Source organism: Sapajus apella, unplaced genomic scaffold, assembly GCF_009761245.1.
Source record: "Sapajus apella isolate SASKATOON/1434 unplaced genomic scaffold, GSC_monkey_1.0 scaffold16, whole genome shotgun sequence".
Classification (NCBI taxonomy): Eukaryota; Metazoa; Chordata; class Mammalia; order Primates; family Cebidae; genus Sapajus; species Sapajus apella.
Window position 1 is genome coordinate 31,784,290 of NW_022436956.1, and position 23,941 is coordinate 31,808,230.

Sequence of the window (23,941 nt, forward strand, 5' to 3'; positions counted from 1 at the left end):
TTCTTTCTTAATTGAGATGATCATGTAGTTTCCCACCCCCTCATTCTATTAATGTGATATATTGATTAACTGTCTTATGTTAACCACCTTTGCATTCCTGAGATAAATCTCAGTTATGGTGCATTATATTCTTAATATGTTGTTGGATTCCAGTTTCCTAGTATTCTGTTGAGGATGTTTGCGTCTATATTCACATAGGATATTGGTCTGTAATTTTCCTTTCTTGTGATGTCTTTATCTGTCTTTGGTATCAGGGTAATGCTTGCTTTATAGAAAGAGTGAGTGTTTCCTTCTTTTGTTTTTTAAAGAATTTGAGAAAGACTTGTGTTAATTCTTCTTTACATGCTCGGTAAAATTTACCAGTAAAGCCTTCTTGTCCCAGACTTTCCTTCATTGGGAGGTTTTGATTACTGATTCAATCTATTTACTTGTTTTAGGTCTCTCAAAATTTTCTACAGTTTCTTGAATCAGTTTACATAATTTGTATGTTTCTAGGAATTTTCCCACTTCATTTAGATTATCTAATTAGTTGGTGTACAATTGTTTATAGTACTCTCTTTAATAGTTTTTATTTTTGTATGGTTGGTGGTAATATGCTCACTTTCATTTTTTATTTTATATATTTGCATCTCTTTTTTCTTTTTCAGTGCATCATTTTTAATCTTCCTTATCTTTCTTCCTTCTTACTTTCCTTCATTTCTCTTCCTTTATTCTTCTTCCTCCTCAGACCCCATACAGGTCTCCTCACTTTCTGTCCTTTTCCATTCCCCTCCCCCACCTCTCTTCTTCTCCTCTCCTTCTTTCCTTCCTTTTTTCCTCCTCTTTCTCTACTACTTCTTGATTATTCCTAGCAGAAGGGAAACATGATGTATAGTCACCCATCTTAAAAATAAAACCCTCTCTTGATCATTTCCCTTCCAGTTCCTGCTCCAATTTTCTACTTTCTACTATATAGCAAAATTCCTTGAAAGAGTCATCTATACAGCTATCCCCAATTTCTCTTCTCCAATTTTCTTTTGAAGTGAATTCAGTAAGGCTATTACTGGTACAGCTCTTGCGTAAGTTAATAATGACCTTGGCCAGGTGCAGTGGCTTATGCCTGTAATCTCAGCACTTTGGAAGGCCAAAGAGGGTAGATCACCTGAGGTCAGGAGTTCAAGACCAGGCTGGCCAACATGATAAAAAACCCTGTCTCTACTAAAAATACAAAAAAAAAAAAAATTAGCTGGGCATGGTGACATGTGCTCATAATCCCAGCTACTCAGGAGGCTGAGGCAGGAGAATTGCTTGAACCCGGGAGGCGGAGGTGGTAGTGAACCGAGATTCTGCCATTGCGCTCTAACCTGGGTGACAGAGCAAGACTTCAACTCATAAATAAATAAATAAATACCTCTACAGTGTTGTATCCAATGATCACTCCTGTCCTACTTGGCCTATCAACAGCATTAAACACAGTCAATTAATTTCTCTTCCTTTAAAGCCTTTTTTTTTTTTTCAAACTTGGTTTCTATAACATTATACTCTCCTGGTTTTTCTCTTATCTAGCTCAACTGTCTTAGGTTTCTTTGCTGATTCCTCCTTGACTTGCTAACCACTAAATATTTGAGTGCTTCATATCTCAATCCTCAAAACTCTTTTCTATCTTCTTTTTCGTCCTGAGTGAACTCTTCCACCCTCATCACTTTAAACACCATCTAAACACTGAAGATTCCCAAATGTATATTTCCAGTTCTGACATTCTCTTTGTTAAACTTTAGGATACTCAACTAACTTTTTAACATCTCTATTCGTATATCTATCATCTTGAACTTAATAAACCTTCTCTTCCTGTTGTCTTTCCCATTTTGGTAAATGCCAACCCCATCTTTCAGCTATTCAGGGCAAAGAAACTTCATAGTCATTCAAGACTCCCCTTTTTCTCTTCATCTAATCCATCAACAAATCCTGTTGGATCTTGAAAATATGCAGAATTGGACCACTCTCCCCACCTGCACAGTTATCACATCATGATACAAGCTACTATCATCTTACTTTATTTTAATAACCTCTTAATTGATCTCCCTGATTTATTTTTGTCTGTTTTCCACAGTGCATCAGAATGTTCTTTTTGAAACCTAAATTGGTTTAGTTATTTCACTACTCAAAATTCTCCAATGTTCTCCTTTCTCAACCTTAGTACAAACCAATGTCCTACAAAGCTCTATACGATCTGTCCCCTGTTAAACCTTTGACCTCATTTCCTACTCTCTGCCTACTGTCCACAGGGTTCCAGCTTTACTGATGCTTGTTGTTCTCTCTGTGAGAAAGCTCTCCTCTTTGATAGCCTTGGCTTACTTCTCCTCCTTCAGGAATTTGCAGGCATCCATTCTATCTCCACTCCCATCGTGGGCTTTCTAAGTCTCTTCCTTGCCCTTTTTCTCTATAGCACTTATCACCATCTGACATGCTGTGTTTTACTTTTTGTGTGTTTATTTGCTGCCATCTTAACAATAATTTAAGCTCCAAGAAGGCAAATATATCTGCTTGATTTTTAAAATTTTTGCTCCTATATCCATGGCACCTACAATATTCTCTAACACGATAAATAATCATCTGCTTTTCACCAAATTATTAGCAAATCTATTCATTGTTCAACTCAATCATTTTATAATTGAAGACATTTTGGCCCATAGGAGATAAGTGAATTATTTAGGCTTATGCAAAAATTTCTGGAAAGAGCCTGAACTACGAGTTGGGATTCTTTACCTTCACTTTCCAGACGGTCTAGGAGAAGCAATCAATATAACAAAGCAAAATTCAGAGAGTAGAGTGACAACCACTTATGTAAGTCTTTCTCAAACAACTTGGCTTCTATCTTGAATGAGGAAAATCATTTTGGTTTGGTGATTCAGGCTCACTGCTCTGGTTTGGTTCCACACCCTCTGTCTTCTTTCTGTGTTAGAAGCGATGTGTTTTCCTGGCCACAATTAACAGACCCATCTTTATATTTCCCAACCGAGCATGAAACCACTTCATGCTCTGCTAGTTCCCAGGAACATTTAGGCAATGTCAGACAGAAGTGTTAGATGCTTGCTCATTTGAGATCATGGAACTTGCCAAGTTGGAAGGAAACATGAGGCCAACCTGGTTTTACAGCTGAGGATCTTGAAACCCGAGGGCCAGGGAATGAGAGGGAAAGATTACACAGGTTTCCTCACTTTCTGGGCAGTGTTACGTCCGCTAAGCTTTCTGCCAATGATTATTTTTGTACATTTTTTCTTAAGTAATCACTGAATCTCTTTTGAAACTAGAAACTTAATTTTTAACCTCCAATTATAGGTTATAAATTTGTAGTATTTGAAGTACTACTACAATACTCAGGTCTTAATTAACTACAATGAATGACGCATTATAAGAATTTTTGAGTTTCCTGTGCCATGCTCCTCAGACCCCACCCACAGAGGGCTGTCCTTATTGTTTAGCAAGAGATGCAAATACAATGTGCTGAGAGGTAGAAATGGAGAGCCAAATATTGCATGTTCTCACTTATAAGTGGGAGCCAAACAATGGGTATATATGGACATACAGAGTGGATAATAGACACTGGAAACTATAAAAGGTGGGAGGGTAGAAGGGGAGTGAGAGCTGAAAAATTACCTTTTGGATCCAATGCTCACTATTCAGTTGATAGGTGCACTAAAAGCTCAGACTTCACCACTATGCAATATATGCATGCAAGAAATCTGAACTTATACACCCTAAGTATATAAAAATAAAACACACACAGACACACACACACAACAATGTCCTGAGACACTGGAGTAAATGGCTGTGAACCCCACCCCCAAGGGCATCACTAACAGAGATACTACGTGGCTAATTAAGTATTAGGTTGCTGCAAAAATCACTGTGGTTTTTGCCATGACTTTCGATGGCAAACACTGCAATAACTTTTGCACCAGCCTAATATTTATAGGACTTAGATTTGCGAAGTGCTTGACAGTGTACACAGTGTACTTACACAAAGAGTCACTTGATTTCCTTAGCAACTCTGTGAAATGGGTGGGTGATACTATAAGTTTTATAGAAACAATGAGAAAACTAAGATTTAGGATATTATGTAAGTTTTCTACGGTCATTTAACCAGAGAAAGGCAAAACAGCCACTGACCCAAATCTTCGTGGCAAATTTCTAGGATGTAAGTAAAAGCAAGTAGCCCCAGGTGAGCTCAAAATTTCATTTTAGGGTAATTCCTAGTGTACTTGACTTTTCTAGCATTTTTCTACCAAGAAGATAGCACATGATTTCTTTCCCTGCCCTTGACCATATAGCGCTGTTGGCCTGTATGGCGACTACTAATTGAAAGCAAAAAATTGGAGAAATTTATAGGCATGATATTTCAAATACTCATACATTAAAAATGTACAGTGGATGAATGAAATTTAACCTTTAAAATCAACAACATCATAAAAAGCATAACTTTAGAAATTTGCTATGGCATCATCATGGTCATTATTGATATTTAAATACTGAATGACCTAATTCGTATTCTGGGGAGTCAGAAGAAAAACTGTCTATGTAGACATCTCAAAATGAGCAACTCTAAGTGTTTTATAACAAAGCGATATATACAGTAAATTCAGATTCAGAACTAATTTCTTGGCAACCTTGGGGATTTGCTGCTGAAAACTTCAAACACGTCTTATTGATTTAGCAGATATCCCTAGTTTGAAATTTCTCCTCAGAAGGTAAGAAAAATGAAGTCATTGCTATGATTGAAACACTGAGCTGGATTCTTTTGTTTAAAAGCAGGAATGCTTTCACTCATTCAGAAATATAATTGACATTTCAAAGAAGAAAATCTGTAGAATTGAGTGTCTAGCTGGTTATGAAGAATGAAGGAGAATGCTGCAGAAGAATGTTTCCCTGATAAGAACAAACTGGAAGGGAACTTAGCTTAGGGGTTAAGACAATGAGTTCTGCTTTACACTTGTTAAGTCAAGTTGAGGGAGAGCCGACCAAGGGCAATGTCCTATGAAGGCATGGACTGTACAGCAATACAAATTTGGGAGCATCCACATAGCAGAGAAGGAAGAGCAGAAGCTTGAGTGGATGAGCTTTCATGGGAAGAATGTAAAGAGAAGAGGCCGGAAGTCAAAACTGAGCCCAGTGAAGAGCTCACAGTAGTGAGTTGAGGAGCTACCAAGGAGGTAGGCAGAGTCTAGAGTAGTGATGTCTTGAAAATTGGAACAGAGGAGAGTTCAAGAAGAAGCAGGTTGTTATACAAGATCATGGGAAACAAAACCAAAAAAGAGCTATCGGATTTGATTTAAAAAAAAAAAAAGAATATCATTCTTGACATTTGAAATGTCTCTTTGGAGGATAAGTAAGAATAGAAATCAGAGAAGAGAATGCTAAGGAATAGGTCTTTATTGATGCCCCAAATCAAAAATGGCTTTGTGATCAGTTTAATTTATATATTTTAAAAAGTCAAGAAGGCAAACCACTATTCAATTACCAGATATCCTGAAACACCTCTTTTTATTCAAGAATAGGCTGCCATATTTTGTAAGCAGAGACCAAGGACCACATAAAATATTTCTCTTAAAACCTCCAAGATTGAGAAAGTTGTGAAAAGTTCCAGTATAAAATGTTTTCAAAGCTTTCCCCAGCATCCAGTCTTGCTTATTCAGAAGAATATTTGCAGTCAGTTGTTTTTCTAAGCGATGTCTGAATCCTGTCATTGCAACATGCAAAAAGGCAACTAGCTGCTTTCTTCCTGTTTACGTTTTGCTGGTAAGTAATTTAGATCCAAAATAGCCTAACTCTCCAGCTATGTCTTCACAAGCATAGCAAACACCTCAACTCTTATCTGTTTATCATAAGTCTTCACATAAACTACTTATTACTCAGCGATGCCTATCTTTGGCTTTCATTAAAGGAAAGCAGTAACTGTATCCACAAAAACTCTTAAAATTAAGTCATCTTTTCATTAATTATTTAATGTATTTTATACATGCCAAACACTATGCTGGTTTCTGAAAAGATAAATGAATTCCTTGCCTCAAAGAGTTCACACTTTTTCATAGGGGACAACATGTGCTATTTTTCCTCAAGGAGGAGGAGTATAGTCCAAGAAGATCGATTTGAAGGTGGGCTACAGAGTCCCAGCTCAGCTAGTCACAGGACAGAGAGTGAGGAGAACTCATAGATCTGCCACACCAGAAGAGAAATACTGCTCAGAATTATTCTTACTTTGTCCTTCCAGTCTTTAAGTGGAGGATATGGACCAGAGTGGGAGCCAAGGGCTCTGTAAAGAGTCCCCGTTTACCTGAAAGGGGCGAGGCTTATCCTCTGTTCTTTTTACTTGGGAGTGGACATTAATGATCTTTTTCTCCCGTTTATCGAGAAACCAATTATGGTTTGCTCGAAACAAGCTAACATGAAGACTTCATTTCCCTTGGTCAGCTCTCCTTCAATTTGACTTAACAAGTGTAAAGCAGAACTCATTTTCTTAACCCCTAAACTAAATTCCCTTCCAGTTTGTTCTCATCAAGGAAACATTCTTCTGCAGCACTCTCCTTCATTCTTCACAACCAGCTAGACATTCAATTCTGCGGATGTTTTTCTTTGAAATGTCTATTGTATCTCTTCCTGCCTCTTTTCTGTGCACCGCCATCACACAAGTCACACCCTGGATTATTGCACCGATTTTCTGGCCGGTCACACAGAATTTATCTGATCAATCAATATATCTGGTCTCCTTTCCAGTATGCTTGCATCATGGTACTCACCTGGTCAAATATTTTTACTGGCCTTACTTTCATTCAACAGAACAATCTAAATCCTCTGTGTGGTAAGTTCCAGGGACTAGAAGTAGTTGTTTTAGCAAAATGAGAGAGACAAATGGAGAGGGAACACATGCACAAGAGGAGGCAAGGGAGGTCTTGAGGGCCATAAAGATCATATTAAAGATTCTGGTTTCTACCCTAACATAAATGGGGAGTCTCTAACATATGTTAAGAAACGAAGGGTATATATGTAACATGATCAGCATGCATTAAAAAAAAAAAAAAAAAAAAAAAAAACCAACAAAAAAAAAAAACACCAGCCGGGCATGGTAGCTCATGCCTGTAATCCCAGAACTTTGGGGGGCCGAGGTGGGTGGATTGCTTGAGGTCAGGAGTTTGAAACCAGCCTGGCCAACATGGTAAAACCCCCTTCTCTTCTAAAATTACAAAAAAGTTAGCTGGGTGTGGTGGTGGACTCCTGTAATCCCAGCTACTTGGGAGGTTGAGGCAGGAGAATCGCTTGAATCTGGGAGGGAGAGGATACAGTGAGCCAAGATTGCACCATTGCACTCCAGCTTGGAGTGAGACTCCATCTTAAAAACAAAACAAAACAATAAAGCAAACAACAACAACGACAATTGCAAAATGAAGAATGGGCTGTAAGTTGGCAATAGTGGAAGCAAAACAACCAGTTAGGAATCTATTGCAATACTGTAGTCTCCCTTATCCATGGAGACTACATTCTGAGACTCCCATTGGATGTCTGAAACCTTAGATTGTACAAAGTCCTATATATACTATGTTTTTCGGTATGATAATTGAGATGGCTCCTAAGTGACTAGTGGGTGCGTAGTGTATACAGCATAGATACACTGGACACAGGAATGATTCATGTCCTGGGCAGGATGAAATGGAAGCGCAAGAGATTTCATTATGCTACTCAAAGTGGCCCAAAACTTAAAACTTATGAATTGTTTACTTCTGGACTATTTCACTTAATATTTCTAGACCTCATTGGACCATGAACAATTGAAACCATGAAAGGTGACACCTGAGATTAGGGAGGACTACTGTAGTTCTGATAAGAGATGATGATGGTTTTGGCAAGTGTGGTGGTGAGGGGTACAGAGAAAACTTGATGCATCTAAGAGTTTAAAAAACACAGTTTCAGGCCGGGCGCGGTGGCTCACGCCTATAATCCCAGCACTTTGGGAGGCCGAGGCGGGTGGATCACGAGGTCAAGAGATCGAGACCATCCTGGTCAACATGGTGAAACCCCGTCTTTACTAAAAATACAAAAAAATCAGCTGGGCATGGTGGCGCGTGCCTGTAGTCCTGGCTGAGACAGGAGAATTGCCTGAACCCGGGAGGCGGAGGTTGCGGTGAGCCGAGATCGCGCCATTGCACTCCAGCCTGGGTAATAAGAGCGAAACTCCGTCTCAAAAAAAAACAAAAAACAAAAAAAACACAGTTTCGAGAAACTGAGTGTGGCTAGAGACACTGACATTTTTAAAAAGGCCACATAATGAGAAAGGCAGGAAGAGGCACTATATATTTCATCACTGGAACAAAGGAGGGAGTCATCAACTACAGTTCAGATAAATCAGAGAAGATTTCATAGAAGAGGAGACACCTAAGCAGGGTCTTTGAAGATGATTAGGCATTAGATATATAGGACAGGAAAGGACAGAATATTCCAGGCAAAGAAAAGGGCACCTGCAAAGACATAGCAAGATACAACATCATAGTGTGCTCAGGAAGCAGTGAATGTTTAAATGTGGCTGACATGTAGTGTGCAAGGGTGAGACAGTGACAAAAATGGTGGGACAAGGATTAGTGCGCATAGCAAGAAGGACTTTGGATTTTATTCTGCGTGGTTGGAGAGTTGTTAAAGAATTTGGGACAGTAAAGGGTCATGATAACATTTGCATTTGCAATCATCACTTCAGTATCAATGAAGAGAATGGGTTAGAGGAAGAATGGACCAGATCCAGGGAGACCAGCTGAGGAGGCTCCTGTGGTTGTCTAGGTTAAATATGATTGAGGGCATGATATAGTTGGGAATATTTGTCCCCACTCAACTCTCATGTAGAAATATAATCCCCAGTGTTGGAGGTGGGCCTCATGGCAGGTGTTGGGATCATGGGGACAGATCCCTCAAGAATGGCTTGGGCCATCCTCTTGGTGATAAGTGAGCTCTCCCTCTGAGTTCACATGAAATCTGGTCATTTAAACATGTGTGGCACCTCCCCCACCCCAACTCTCTCTCTCTCGCTCTTGCTTTTGCTAAGTGATGTGCAAGCTCCTGCTTCACCTCCTGCCATGAGTAAAAGCTTCCTTAGGCCTCCCCAGAAGCACATGCCAGTGCAACTCCCCAAACTGTACTTTTTAGCTTTGTTTGAAGACACTGTAAAGTCTACTATTACATTACCATTGTGAGAGTAGATTCTATGTAGATTTTAAGGCACCTGAAGACAGCATCAAGCTCACAGTAGAAGAGAAAAGAGAAAAACTGGCGTGCCCGATGAGAATTCTACCACTGAACCACAAACTGCAAGGTGGGTGGATCGTGAGGTCAGAGTTCAAGACCAGCCTGGCCAACATGGTGAAGCTCCGTCTCTACTAAAAATACAAAAATTAGCTGAGTGTGGTGGTGGGCGCCTGTAATCCCAGCTACTCTGGAGGCTGAGGCAGGATAATCATTTGAACCCAGGAGGCAGAGGTTACATGAGCCGAGATCGTACTATTGCACTGTAGTCTGGGTGACAAGGCAAGACTCTGACTCAAAAAAAAAAAAAAAAAAAAGAAAAGAAGAAGAAGAAAAAGAGAAAAACTGGCTGCTAATTCATCTTGGTAAATCTTAAGGCATTTAAAGTACAGATGCAAGGTTATATCCCATGAGTTGCTCATCTAGTTTTAAAGAGTAGTGAATGACAAGCCCTCAGGGAAGAATGAACAGTGTCCATTAAAACTGTTCATACCTGCTTGGCAGGTGCTCTGCTACCTTATGTTTATTATATACAATATGTGTCTATCACCATGGTTTTAAACATCTCAGAGAAACACGATAGGCAAAATGAGAACACATATGTAAAAAAAATAATTGGTCTCTCACTGTCTTCTGACTCTGTGGCTTGGTGGATTTTGAATGCCAGAGTTTGAATCACAAGGCTAGGGGAAAGCCTGCACACTATCTCAGGACTGGCTTTTCAAGCATGAGTGTGTGCAGGGATTGCATTCCACAAGGAGATTTTTTTCTAGGTCTGAGAGAACCTGGGTATATAACAAGAACTCAATATGGTGGTGATAATGGTGATTATGACAATAAATTATTTCATTTAATCCTCATTGCAACTCTACCAGGTAATATTCATTATGTCAGTTTACAGAAGAAAACTAAAGCACTGAGAAGCTATGAAACATGCTCAAAGTCACACAGCAAGATGAGGCAGAGAAATAATTAGAAATTGGATCTATTTGATTTTAGGACTATTTATGAATTCATTCATCTGACAAACATTTATTAGCCATCTATTATGTGCTAGATACTGAGGCGCAATGTTGAGCAAAATAGTTTTGTGCTCCAGCTTTCATGTAGTTTACAGTCTAATGTTACAAAAAGATAATCTAATTATGTGAATGATGTAAATTAGATTATCTTCCTGCAACATTAGACTGTAAGCTACATGAAATTAATTGTAGAAAATGCTATGAAGAAACATACAGAGAAGCATTTTCAATATATGTAAAGATGCATTTTCAATACCTGTATTCAATACATGTAAATATGCTTTCAATACATGTAAAGAATTACCATAGTACTTAGCACAATAGTGCTATTTAAATTATTTAACAACCAATATAGCTTTGCCATTGACCAATCATAATGTATGCATGACCATAAGAGTGGAGCCAGCTGGTTATTCTGGTGTGTGGTGGCTAAATATGCATGACACATAAAAACTGTAATTGTGGTGTCTTGCCTGATCAGATCTGGTCTTTATCCCATTTCCCTACTGAAAAGCCTTGTACTCAACAAATACTAACTGAACTATTGAGCAGGAAAATGAATAAAGTATTTCAATTCCTGGAGCTCTCTCCAACTATTACTATGAGACATTTTGCTGTTTTTACCCATATTCTAACTAAGCCATCTTAGAGTCCAGGAAAGATCTGAATTCTTGCATAATTTTGTAAACCTAACCAATTCTTGGAATTAGAGATAATTATCCAGTAATATTTGCATAAAATGCTTAGAACTATGCCTGCCACATACTAAGCACCATGTAAATATAACTATTATTATTGTTGTTGTTGTTACAATTTTTATTATTGCTATGAAACCACTATGTATTTGCTATTCTTACAGGTACTGTCATAACTTGTAAGCATTATACTCAAGACTATGAAATTCATCTATTATCTATGTTCAATAAAACATATTAGGAAGCTATCTGGATAAAAATACCGGAATTCCTAACACTACGTAAAGAAAATTCCAGATGGTAGAAAGATTTGAATGTGAAAAACAAAATTATAAAAACACTAGAAGACACATAGGATGATATTTAATACTACCTTGGAATAGGGAAGGTTTTTCTAAGTTCAAACCAATCTCAGAATCCATTAAAAATAAATATTTTATTCAACCACAAACAATTTTAGAAGTTTCCATGAGAGAAAAACATAAAGTCAATACAATTACAACCTGGGAACATTAACATATTGCAACTCATTCAGATAAATGACTAATTTCCTTAATACTATAATACATAGAGAGTCCAAATTAATTAATAAGGAAAAGACTGATAACCTAGTAGCTAACTAGCTAAGGATTTTTCTTTTCTTTTTTGGAGACAAGGTTTCTTTCTGTTGACCAGGCTGGAGGGCAGTGATGTGATCATAGTTCACTACACCTTAAACTCTTGGGCTCAAGTGATCCTTCTGCCTCAGCCTCTCAAGTAGCTGGGACTATAAATGTGCACCACCAACCTGGCTAATTAAAAAAAATGTTTTTAGAGACAGAGTCTTACTGTGTTGCCCAGGCTGAACTCCCATTTGTCAGTTTTTGCTTTTGTGGCAATTGCTTTTGTTGTCTTTGTCATGAAATCTTTGTTCATTCCTATATCCAGAATGGTATTGACTAGATTGTCTTCCATGGTTTTTATAGTTTTGGGTTTTACATTTAAGTCTTTAATCCATCTTGAATTGATTTTTATAATTCCTTTATTATACAGATGCCAACATGTCTCTTTCTTTGGCATTCATTTATTTTACTTTTTTCTCCCAAAGGATTACCTGGGAATCCATTAGTAACTGGAGAGTCCTTATTCTGTGCTAAATATACTCTGCTAGTAATTCTCTCCTCATATAAAATGTGGAATGGTTTTCAGACTCTTGCTCCACCCTGGAAGATTATACCTAATTTTTTATGTGTGCTTTCTACACAGTGGTGTTATGAACTGATTTCAACATTCCAGAGTGGCCAGACTAGCAGAGAACAGTTATATTTTGATCCAGACTCTATATTTATTATAACAGCAACATTGTCAAAAGTCTCAATTAGATTTCACAGCCAAGAAGAGTAAGTAAAAGGAAAAAACAACCCATAGATTAGGAAAAAAAATTACAAACTGTATATCTGATAAGGGAATTTATCTAGAATATATTAAGACCATGTGCCGGGCGCGGTGGCTCAAGCCTGTAATCCCAGCACTTTGGGAGGCCGAGGCGGGTGGATCACGAGGTCAAGAGATCGAGACCATCCTGGTCAACATGGTGAAACCCCGTCTCTACTAAAAATACAAAAAATTAGCTGGGCATGGTGGCGCGTGCCTGTAGTCCCAGCTACTCAGGAGGCTGAGGCAGGAGAATTGCCTGAACCCAGGAGGCGGAGGTTGCGGTGAGCCGAGATCGCGCCATTGCACTCCAGCCTGGGTAACAAGAGCGAAACTCCGTCTCAAAAAAAAAAAAAAAACAAAACCATGTGCAACTCAATAATAAATAAGTAACTCAATTTAAAAAATAGACAAAGGATTTTAGCAGACATTTAGCCCAAGAGGACATATAGATGGTCAATAAGCACATAAAAATATGCTCAAAAGCACTAGACATTAAAGAAATGCAAACCAAAGCTATGAAATACTGCCTCACATCCACCAGTATTCCAATAATTAAAAAAAAAAAAAAAGACAATAACAAGTGTTAAAGAGGTTGCAGAGAAACTGAAACACTCATACATTGCTATTGGGATTGTAAAATGGTGCAGCCACTTTGGAAAACAATCTGGCAGTTCCTCAGAAACTTAAACATAGAGTTGCCATATCACCCAACAATTTTGTTTTTAGGTATTTGCCCAAGAGAAATAAAAATATACATGTTCACAAAAACCTGTTCATAAGTGCTTATAGCAGCATTAGTCATAATAGCCAAAAAAATGGAAACAACCCAAATGTCTCTGAACTAATGAATGGATAAACAAACACAGCGGGCTAATACAATGGAATATTATATGGCTATAAAAAACTGAGGATATGGATGAAACTTGAAAACATTACACTGAAAAAAAAGTCACAAAAAATCACAACAGTATTGTTTGATTCTTTTTATATGAAATGTCCAGAATAGGCAAATCTGTGGAGACAAAAATATATCAATGGTTGCCAAATGATGGGATAGGTGCACTGGGGAATGAATGTTTAATGGTTTGAGTTTTTCTTTCTGGGATGATTAAAATATTTTAAATTCTGTTAATGTACTAGAAACCAATGAATTTTACATTTTAAAAGGGCAAGTTTTATGGTACGTGAATTATATCCCAATAAAACCATTTTCTTTTTTTTTAAAAAAAAAAGCAGAGCCTGTAGGTCAGGGATTCTTCACTATTTTGTGCCATTAATTCCTTTGGCAACCTACTGTTGAATCCCTTCCTGAATATTTTAAAATATGAAGATAAAACGCATAGGATTACTATCTTAGTTCGCTTTCTGTTGTTTGTTTTGCAACAGAATTTATTTCTTACAACGATGAAGGCTGAGAAGTCCACGGTCCAGACAGCCTTCTTGGTGGGGACTCTCTGAAGAGCCCTGAGGCTGCACAGGCTATCATATGGTGAGGGGGCTGAGCCTGCCAACATGCAAATGTGCTAACATGCTATGCTCAGGTCTCTTCTCCTCTGCTTAAAAATACACAGTTCCACTCCAATGAAAACCCATTAATCCATTAACTCTTGAATTCATTAATTTGTGAATAGATTAATCCATTTGTAAGGGCAGAGCCTTCAAGATCCAATCACCTTTTTAAGGCCCAACCTCTCAATGTGGTCAAACTGGGGATTAAATTTCAACATGAATTTTGGAGGGGACATTCAAACCATAGCAACTACAAATGAAGGCAATTAACTGAAATACATTTCTATATGCAGTCTCTTCCTCCTTTGGAAATACTGTCAATAATAAGAGTCTTATGTCTTCATTATTACTGTAGATTTTGAACTCTAATGCAGGGACTTCTATTTCTAATTTCATCTTGATTTTTTAATATCTATAGACAAAATTTTTTTTATTACTGCTATTTTTATTCTATATATATCCCTTTGAACTTTGCTGGATAATATAATAAATACTTCTCCATTTTCACCATCTGAATCATTGACAGGAATGTTGAAAAACATGTGTCTAGGTTCAAACTTTATGGCCCTCACCTAAAGACCTTTCTACAGTTTAAATATAAAAATATAAACCTACACATACTTCCAATAAAGTTGTTTACCCAGAAACAACCAAAATCTGTTACTCTCCTTTAGACCACATACTATAATTTTAATTTTCAAGATGTAATTCATTCATCTATTGATTAAATGATGCACTAATTAAATGCCTGCCAAAGGCTAGAACATTTGCTAGATGATAGAACTATAATGGTAAAATGACATATTCTCTACCCTCAATTTTAGTTATTTAGTGGGAGAGACAGATAACATTCTGTATAGCAAGGGGAGGTGTGGGAGAAGACTTTGGACTACCTCAGGGCCAGATCACAAAAGGCCTAACACAGCAAACTAAACATGGCATATTTTTATATCCTGAGAGACTTCAGTACCCTATGATATTTATGCAATCTTGAAGCTTAATAAACCTGTCAAAAAACTGAAGTGTACTGAATTTGGCATAACTTTTGTTTGTGAACCATTTTTATCTTCCAGTCCACCCTTATTTCTTCCAAAGTGCTTAAAAGCCATAGCTTTAGTAACCTGTTAAATAATTTTGCAGGAATGTGACACATGGATTGAACACCAGAGTAGACTACGCGCAACAAAAAAGAATGCAACCAATTCACTAAGAGAAGCCAGAGGAGAAAAGTAGAAGCAAGACAGGTAGTGTTCAAAACTGAGTTCAAGTTGTTCATAAGCCATTCTTGGGCATCATGAGACAGTGAGCTGCATGAATTATCCTTTTCTTTTTTTCTCTCCTTCCTTTCTCTCCTTCCTTCCTTCCCCTTCCCTCCTTCCCTTTCCTTCCTTCCTTTCTTCCTTCCTTCCTTCTTTCCTTCCTTCCCTCCCTCCCTCCCTTTTTTCTTTCTTCCCTTCCTTCCTTTCTTTACCCTTTCTTCCTTCCAACCTTCTTTCCTCCTTCTCCCTTCCCTCCTTCCTTCCTTCCTTCCTTCCAATGAGATGAGTTTTTGAGACTTGCTATTGAAAAACTTCTAGCTAATATAGATATATTGTCTTTTGTACTTTCCTGAGAATGTGTATACCTTCTTAAAGTACAGTGTAACCTCTCCTTCTATGAGCTCTGTTTCTTTTCAATGAGATATGCTTTTATCTTACATTGTTTCTATCCATTTCTTTTCATTTTTATCTTATTTGTTTCATCAGGAACACATTCCTCTTCAAAATCTCAACCGCCATTCAAGACTCACATGAGATAACTAAATAAACCACAAAACCTGTCCTAAGCCTATCCAATAAAATGTAATGTTCTTTGAACTCCCCTAATATTTCATTTGTACTTCTGTTTTGACCCTCTTCTTAGAATTAAATGTTTTGAAGACCAAGCATTGTCCTTTCATTTTTTTTTTTTTTTTTTAAATCTGCTGCCACCTATAACAGACCAGGCTTAGTTCTTTGTCTATGTAACGGTACTTGCTCAATGTATTTATTGTTAAATTGACAAATTGAAATTATGCTACTATATATCATTGTTTTGCAAATGGTTAAAATGTTGGCTAACCAAAGTTAAGTGATTAAGAAAAACAGCTATTAAGGAGCAGGGATGAGACTAAAATGGTGCCTGGTGATTAGTAAACACACATTGAAGATTGTTGAATAAAGTCTTGCTTTTATACCATAACAATTTATTGAGTCCCTACCAAGGATCAAACACTGTTTTAGGTACTAGAAATATGTCAGAGAATAAAATAGACAATTCTTTAACAATATGGAGCTCACGTGTAAGTCAGAAAGATGAAGAATAGGTAAATAATATAGTTTTATGGGGAAACATCTGGAAAGGATGGCTAGGATGCATGTGAGGAGGGGATTACAATTTTAAAATTAGATCGTAAGAAAAGTCTTATTTAGCTGCTAGCATTTGAGCAAGATCTGAAAGAGTTTAAGAAGCAAGCCATGCAGATGTCTTGAAGAGTGTGCTAGGCAGAGGAAAAACCACAAGCAAAAGCTGTGACGCAGAAGCATGATCGCTATTTTAGAAATTGAAGACCTTTGTGGCAGAGAAGAAAGATTATCGTAGGGAAAACTGCAGTATATTAGATCAAAGAGCTGTCTGTGGGCCAATCAAATACAGTCTTTTATGCGTTAAATACTTTGGCTTTTACTATGGCAATATAGAAAGCAAACCATTGGACAGTTTGAGTAGAAGAGTTTTATGATGTAAACTTTTAAGGATCCATCTGGGCTACTGCACTGAGTGAATAAATTGAAAAGGAGACAAGGGCTAAATTTGGTAAATGAGTTAGAAACCTATTGCAATCATCTAGGCAAGAGAGATAATTGCCGCATGGGTCAGGATAGAAACAATGGCAGTGATAAGAAGATATCTGATTCTGAATATCTATTTTAAGATTACTTGCCCCAATTCCTTACCCTAAGGTAGCAAATAAGCCAATTAGAAAGTTGAGTGGAATTGATCCTAAACAGCCCTTGTAAATTATACCGATAAATTAAGAAATAATTTCTAACACCAAGGGATTTTTGTAACAGATAGGAATCCCTTTCCTCCTACCTGAGAAGCAAAACAGGGACAGTCGATAGTATGAGTGTATTGCTGGTAGAATGGACATAGGCTTTGGAGGTAGGCATGCTGGAGTTTCCATCCTTCTGTTTTTATTGACTAGCTATAGGACTCAGGCAAGCAACTCAAAGGCTTTGTTTTCACGTGTCAGAGAGCCATGATGATTACATAAAATAAATGTGCATAAAGTGTCCAGCATAGTGCCTGACACATAGCAAATATACACTCAAGTTGGCTCCCTCTCCTTTCTGCCTTTCCAGTTTAGCCCTCTAGCTCTGCCTAGGGATCTTCTTATAAACTCAGTGAAAATATTAAAACTTAGGTGTGCCTTTTGTCACTTTTATAATGATGAAAAACGAGTTTCAGAAACAGAATAGAAAATAAATCTTTTCATGATGTACTTTTTGAAAAAACATGTTTGAATCTAATAAGACTATGCTATCTAGTTTATTATCAAATGTAATAATTTAATTAAGGTTTTAAATGGAAATAGCCCTACTCTTTTCAAATGACTCAGAAGTACAACTGTCTTCCAACAAATTTTATAGGATTCACAAATTTTATTCCTCTTGGATAAGATCCATTTCCTGAATACTAAGATTTCAGAAAGGTGAAACAAAGTTTAAGGAACTTGCAGTACATTTGGAAAGTTAGCTAGGTCATTTTACATTATGGGAATAAAATTTAAAAATATGCCAGTCATCACTTTAAAAGAAGCCAACCCTTTAACACAGAGACCTCCACAATTTCCTCTTACATTTATGTACACACCACATTTAGATCTCAATCTCTCTCTCTCTCACACACACACACACACACACTCACACACGCACACACTTATAAGCATGCTCTGAGGAAGTGTAACTCTTATATCCCAAAACATTTTACTTGGCTCAGGTGGCTTTTAGAATGTCATGACAGAATAACTTCCCTATTCCATACTTTTCCTTTTCAAAAGATAGCTATAAATTTCCTATTATACCTGGATAATAAATTAATGGATAAAAAATTAATTCACCTAGTCCTTTTTTGTCTGCACAAACTCAAAAAAAAAAAAGAAAAAACTTGTTGGTTTTTCCCCACTGACTAATTTTTAGACAGCTTTGTGTTGCCTGCAAGATTGACCACCACCTGGTCCTTTCTTGACTAATGATACTCATTTCCTGCTGTGATGGTACCTCCCCCTGCAGCCAGGCAAAGTTGCTAGTTAGGTAATTATGCACATGACTCACTCCTTCCTTTTAGTCATTTTCCTGACCATATCCTAGCCTGAATTTTTTCCTTATGTCTCTATGTCATGCCATTTCCTTTATTGTTTCAAAATACCCCTCAAAACTCCATGTGACCTTCCTAGATGACCTGCCTCTAATAATTCCAATAACCCCTTAGAATGTATGTGTCTATATTAAAAGTGATGCTACTACGCATCTTATCACATCAAGAAACAGGTGATGTTTTTAGCACAAAACCTGGGAGTGAAATCCATCTTACAGGTCATCTAGTGTAATCCCTTTGTTTTTTAGATGAAGAAAATAGGTCTAAAGATCTTAACTCCCTCAGGACCAAAACTACTGTCTCCTGACTCTAAGCCTAGTGTACTTTCTACCACCCCATGCTCTTCCCCCTTGTTTCCCCCATCCAGTTGTTTTAATCCGGTTACTAGAACAACTCAGTAGCTCTGGGATAATATTAAAATTTCTGTCTTCCATCACTTACCAGGTTTGATACCCAGAAGTTACTAAACCTCTTTTGGTCTCCATTTCTTCCTTTGTGAAATGGGCACATTGATAGTACCCATGTCATGGAGTCACTCTGAGGCTTAACTGAAAAGATCCATGTACCTGGAATATGTGAGATGCTCAGTAAATGTTAATGGTGGTATTGATGATGATGAATATAATAATGAACATAAAATAGTATTTGTACCGGGTTGATTTTGTTTGTTCTTTCAGCGGTCTCCTGATCCTTCTACTACCTTTCTCAAACTTTCTCTGTTTCTTATAGGGCCCTCATAAAAAGTGATTAACATTCTTACTTCCACTTACTGTATGAAGATCCAGAACAAAGGAAGCCACCAATATTAGAATCAGCCACAGAAACAGGGAGCAGCTGTAGACCATCTGGCTGAGATGATAGAAAAGTGAGTGACATTTGATTTTTGACTGCAGAGAACAAGAAATTTAGTTGGCAAGTCAGATTTAAAACCTCCAGGACTGAAGTATAATTAACCACCTAATGCTGCAGTGACTTGAGGTGCAGTAGCTGGCTGGAGAAAGAAAATTGAAGCCTGGACTTGAGATATCAGGGAAGACACCTGGTGAAAAAGCACTTGAGTCAAGGCCTAGGGTCTCAGGTGGTATAGGGGAGACAGCAGGTGCTCCAGAGAGTGGGCACTGAGTGGAATGTTCTGAGAACACAGAGGAGAGTGGTGTGGCTGGAAGCAGTGGCATCACTATTTAATGTTGCACTTACTGTAGTGCAAAGCTTTGCTCTAGCTTAGACCCTCCCTTCTCTCAGATATGCTGATCCAATAACCTGCTGAGTTTTATCCTTCAAAGTTTTTTTTTTTCTCTTTCCATTTCTACCACTATTTCCTGCATCCAGGCTCTTGTATTCTTTTGCTAGAATATCCTCTGGCCAGTTTATCTTTATTTCTCTTGGTGTCTGCCCACCCCTAGCACCACAATCAGACACATCTTCCTAAAACACAACAATTATACTAACAACAGTTACAATGCATTGAGCACTTAATTGCCACAGAAAACGAAAGACAGCATTATTTATCTCCTTTCTGTAAGTAAAGGCTCAGACTTAGACATGTTAAACGATTGGGCCCAAGGTCCCAGTGAAAGCTGGACCAAGAATTGAAACTCACCTCATTCTGACTCTAAGATTCATGCAATACCTCAAATCATATTGCCTATCTTGCTTAAAATAAACCAAATGCTGCAAATCCATGACAGCTCGCTTGCTTATGGTCTTCTCTGTCTCCAGTCCTGCACCCTTGTATGCTGTCTCTCTTCTGCCTCTCATCACTGAACATAAACCAGTGCCCTTTTCCCAGATTACACTCCACTTGTACATGCATGCATACACATACACATGCACACAAAAAATCCACTTATGCACCCACTGAGGATTTTATGAGCTTAATGATATTTGAATAGTTCCCAAGAGTCTCATAGTGAACACCTGCATCCCTCTGTAACTCCTGGCTTCCATTTGTTCTCTTTCCTATTTCAATCTTAAATGCTTACCCACTCTAATCTTGATTCTGGGATCAACAAGAAAATCTCTTCCTCGTCCTGAACAGAGCAGTACCGCCCACACTCAGACCACAAAATGATTTATGCTTAGACCCCAAGAGGAATGTTGGTGAACAGCATTTTCTCCCTCTTCCTACATCGGGAAGAACAAACCACTCTACAGCTTCAAGATTATTGTTCTGTAGATAGAATTACAAGCAGAAAAATAGCATTAGACTTTGGTTTAAATTATAATCACTTCCTGTATTCCAAGACCCTTATCTTTAAATTAGTTTACTTGAAAATTTTAACAGGGAATATACTAGGGCATATAAAGATGTGTAAATTCCCATTCTCCCCTTAAACTGCTTAGTCTTGTGGGAGGAAATAGACATACCTACGTATAACAACACCATCTTCTGTATAGAAGTATGCAAAGAGGAGGTGAACTTTACCTTGGAGATCAGACTTCTTGGAAGAAATGGTACTCCAGTGGAGCTTGAAAGACACCTAGCAGTTAGCCAGACATAGAACAATGGGGAATTACATTCAAGACAGAGGGAACGGCATAAGCCAAGGCAAGGAGGAGTAAAAGAATAACATGTTGTGTGTTGGAAAGGAATGATTAACTGTTTAGAAGAATAGGAAGGTGTATTAGTCCATTCTTACACTGCTACAAAGAACTACCTGAGACTGAGTAATTTATGAAGAAAAGAGGTTTAATTGACTCACAGTTCTGCAGGCTATATGGGAAGAATGTCTGGGAGGCCTCAGGAAACTTACAATCATCGCAGAAGATGAAGGGGAAACAAGCATGCCTTCATATGTCAAAGCAGGAGAGAGAGAGAGTGAAAGGATATGTGCCACACACTTTCAAACAACCAGATCTCACGAGAACTCTACCACAAGAGTAGTAAGGGGGAAATGACCATGATTCAGTCACTTCCCACCAAGCCCCTTCTCCAACACTAGGAATTAGAATTTGACATTAGATTTGGATGGAGACACAGAGCCAAACCATTTCAGAAGGCCTGTCAGATCTTAAGAGGGCCTCATTTGTCATGCTAAATGGTCTGGAAGATACCCTCCAGGTAATGAAGAGATGTGATGTGTTCCAAGCCAGGAATGGCATAGTCAGGTTTATAATTTTGGTAGAACAGGTTCAGTCAGAGTCTCTGACATAGAGAATAGATTTGAGAGGAGCAAGACTGGGCAGAGAGTTCTGGAGGATAATGTAATTGGGCAGGTTGAGATGGATTGGGACTAAAGAGTAAAACAGAGGAATAGTGAGGAGGTCAACCTGAGAGGTCTTGGTAATCAACTGTGGGGGCTAATAGAGAAGGATAAGGTTAAGATGACTTGAGGGACCAGTGTGTGCTGGTGCCTTTCACTGGGATTACGGGGTTCCTTGATTCTCATCACTGAGAACAATAATAATCAATATAGTTTTAAACATGCTGAGTTTTAGGTAACAGAGAAATATTAATTGTTCACTGTCTAACTTCCTTAAGGTCTTCACTGAAATGTCAACTTTTCAGTGAAGTCTTCTCTGCACACTACTCTCCCTAGCAATGACCATCCATCCCCTCCACCCATCCATGCTTTTCCCATAGCACTTACCACCATCTCACATATTTATTATATTTTAGTCATCTGCCTTCCCTTACTAAAGTGTAAGCTCCTTGAGGATGAGTGTTTTTTGGTTTATTACGTTTACTGCTATACCCTCAGCACCTAGAAGAATCTCTGGTTCATTGTAGGCATTCAAAAAATATTTGAGAAATGAATGAATGAATGTCAGTGAATACAGGAAATTGATTCATGAGTTGTTCAGAGGTAGCTGAACAGCTGCCTACAGATAGTGAATTCTTGGCAAGTATCACCTTTTATCTGCTTTGGCATGTGCCTCTTCCTCCCCTTTCCTCCCGAAAAGAACCCTTCATTTTGCTTTCCTATTTAGTTTCATAATTTTATAATGACAGCGGTTCTGGTTCCTGGCAAAATCAAGACCTCTGGGAATCTAACCTATAGTTTTCTAAGTACAAACAAACATCCTGGTTAACTCTTGTTTGCTTCATCTTTCCACAGCGGGGCCATATTGGAGTTAAATAAATAAAAAAGTATGCTGTTGGTTTGGAATCTGAATAACTGGTCTGAATACTTTCTATCATAACCAGTGAAAGAGAAGAGCCTGTTGAATCAAAATGTGAAAATGATTTTTAAAACGTGCAAATATAAAAGGTAATATGATTATTTGTATCTCTGCTTGTGCTTGTTTCTCTTGCCTGTCTCAGAAGAAGTGAAACTCTTTTTCTAAGTGAATGTTTCTACCTGTGCACTTGATTCCATTTCCGTCTGGGCATTCCTTGATCCTCTGATCCCTTGCCTGGACCTGCTGTGTGTAACCGCTTTCTACTTGGGCTCCTTGCCTCTAGGTTCTGTTTACTGTCCAGCCAGTGCCCACACTATTGCTAGAGGTAGATTTTTGACATACCACTGATTATATCACCCTATGTTTCCATTTACCTATATGGAAATTATCTGTGTACCTGTTGCTTTTGACTGGAATGTGAACTCTTACAAGGCTAGTGTCACTTTATACTAGTGACTAACATGGCACCTGTCATATAACTCTATTCAAAAATCTTTTTTTTCCACTTTCTAAATGCTAACTCACGTAAATATTATTCCAAATCCTCTGTGAATTTTACCCAACCTGCTTTTTAGAAAATTACTGTCTCCTTCTTTATGCCTTCTATACTACCCAGCATATAAAGCAGGGTGTTCTGAACAAATCTGTTGTCAAAATGGTTATGTCAAAATGTCAATCACTGTTTTTAAATAACCAAGTAACCTGAACAACAGATATCCCTGCCTCCATGTTTGGGACTCAAATCCTTAATTGTGTCTACACTAGTCTAGAACTTTATTCCATCCTGAGCTATGATAAAGCACATTTGCACATTGCTTGATAATTTAAAAAGTTGTTTACTTTTTAGGGCAAGCTAAAAGTTATCCAAATCAAAGTGATCACATAAAATGGCCTGTCTATACTGCAGGAGACTTGCTGTTCCCTGAACTCACTGTGATTGCTCACGTTGATACCCTGAGACATGTTTTTCCCATACTTTGCACTCCATTCTGCCCCACTATTCTGTTCCTTCTTAGAGCTTTCCTCCTCATCCTTCAAACCTAGGTAAACAGCTGCCCTTCTATGCATACTTTACTGCTCTCTCCCACTAGCACTAACTCTTTCCTCTTTTGTGTCTCCAAATGGTGCTATTTTTACCACCTTTAGAAAAGGTACTACAGTCAGAGCTTTGTGTGTGTCCTGCTGGGAGCAAATGTCTTTTTTTCCCTCCTGGCTTCCACGAGGAAACATTTTCCCTTAACCTTCTTATCTTCTTGTTACCTCCCTCATCTCCCTACAGAGAAATCACTTGCTTGGTGGATGATGACTTTTGGTCCATGTTTAACTAATTAATTATTAATAATTAATTAATCCTTTGGTGGTCGTGAAATCACATATTTGGTCTCTTTTCTTGTTCCCTCTCCAGTGGGAGGTAAGGCCTGAGTTAAGTGTGTCTACTTTGAAAACTCAAGTCTTTCCCTCTGTTGGGCTGTTCCAAGATCTACACTGGGAATAGGAAACCCGATTTGGCTTTTACATGTTTAT

The 23,941-nt window shown here is 38.0% G+C and overlaps 2 long non-coding RNA genes across 3 annotated transcripts in view; one reads left to right on the top strand and one right to left on the bottom strand.

The window, feature by feature from the left end:
- LOC116556405 overlaps positions 1 to 23,941 on the bottom strand; it is a 400,504-nt gene that overhangs the window by 45,880 nt on the left and 330,683 nt on the right. The window lies entirely within an intron of this gene.
- Positions 1,258 to 12,729, top strand: LOC116556408. Its single transcript, XR_004270981.1, has 2 exons — positions 1,258 to 1,306; positions 12,667 to 12,729. It is a non-coding gene; the product is annotated as an uncharacterized LOC116556408 (long non-coding RNA).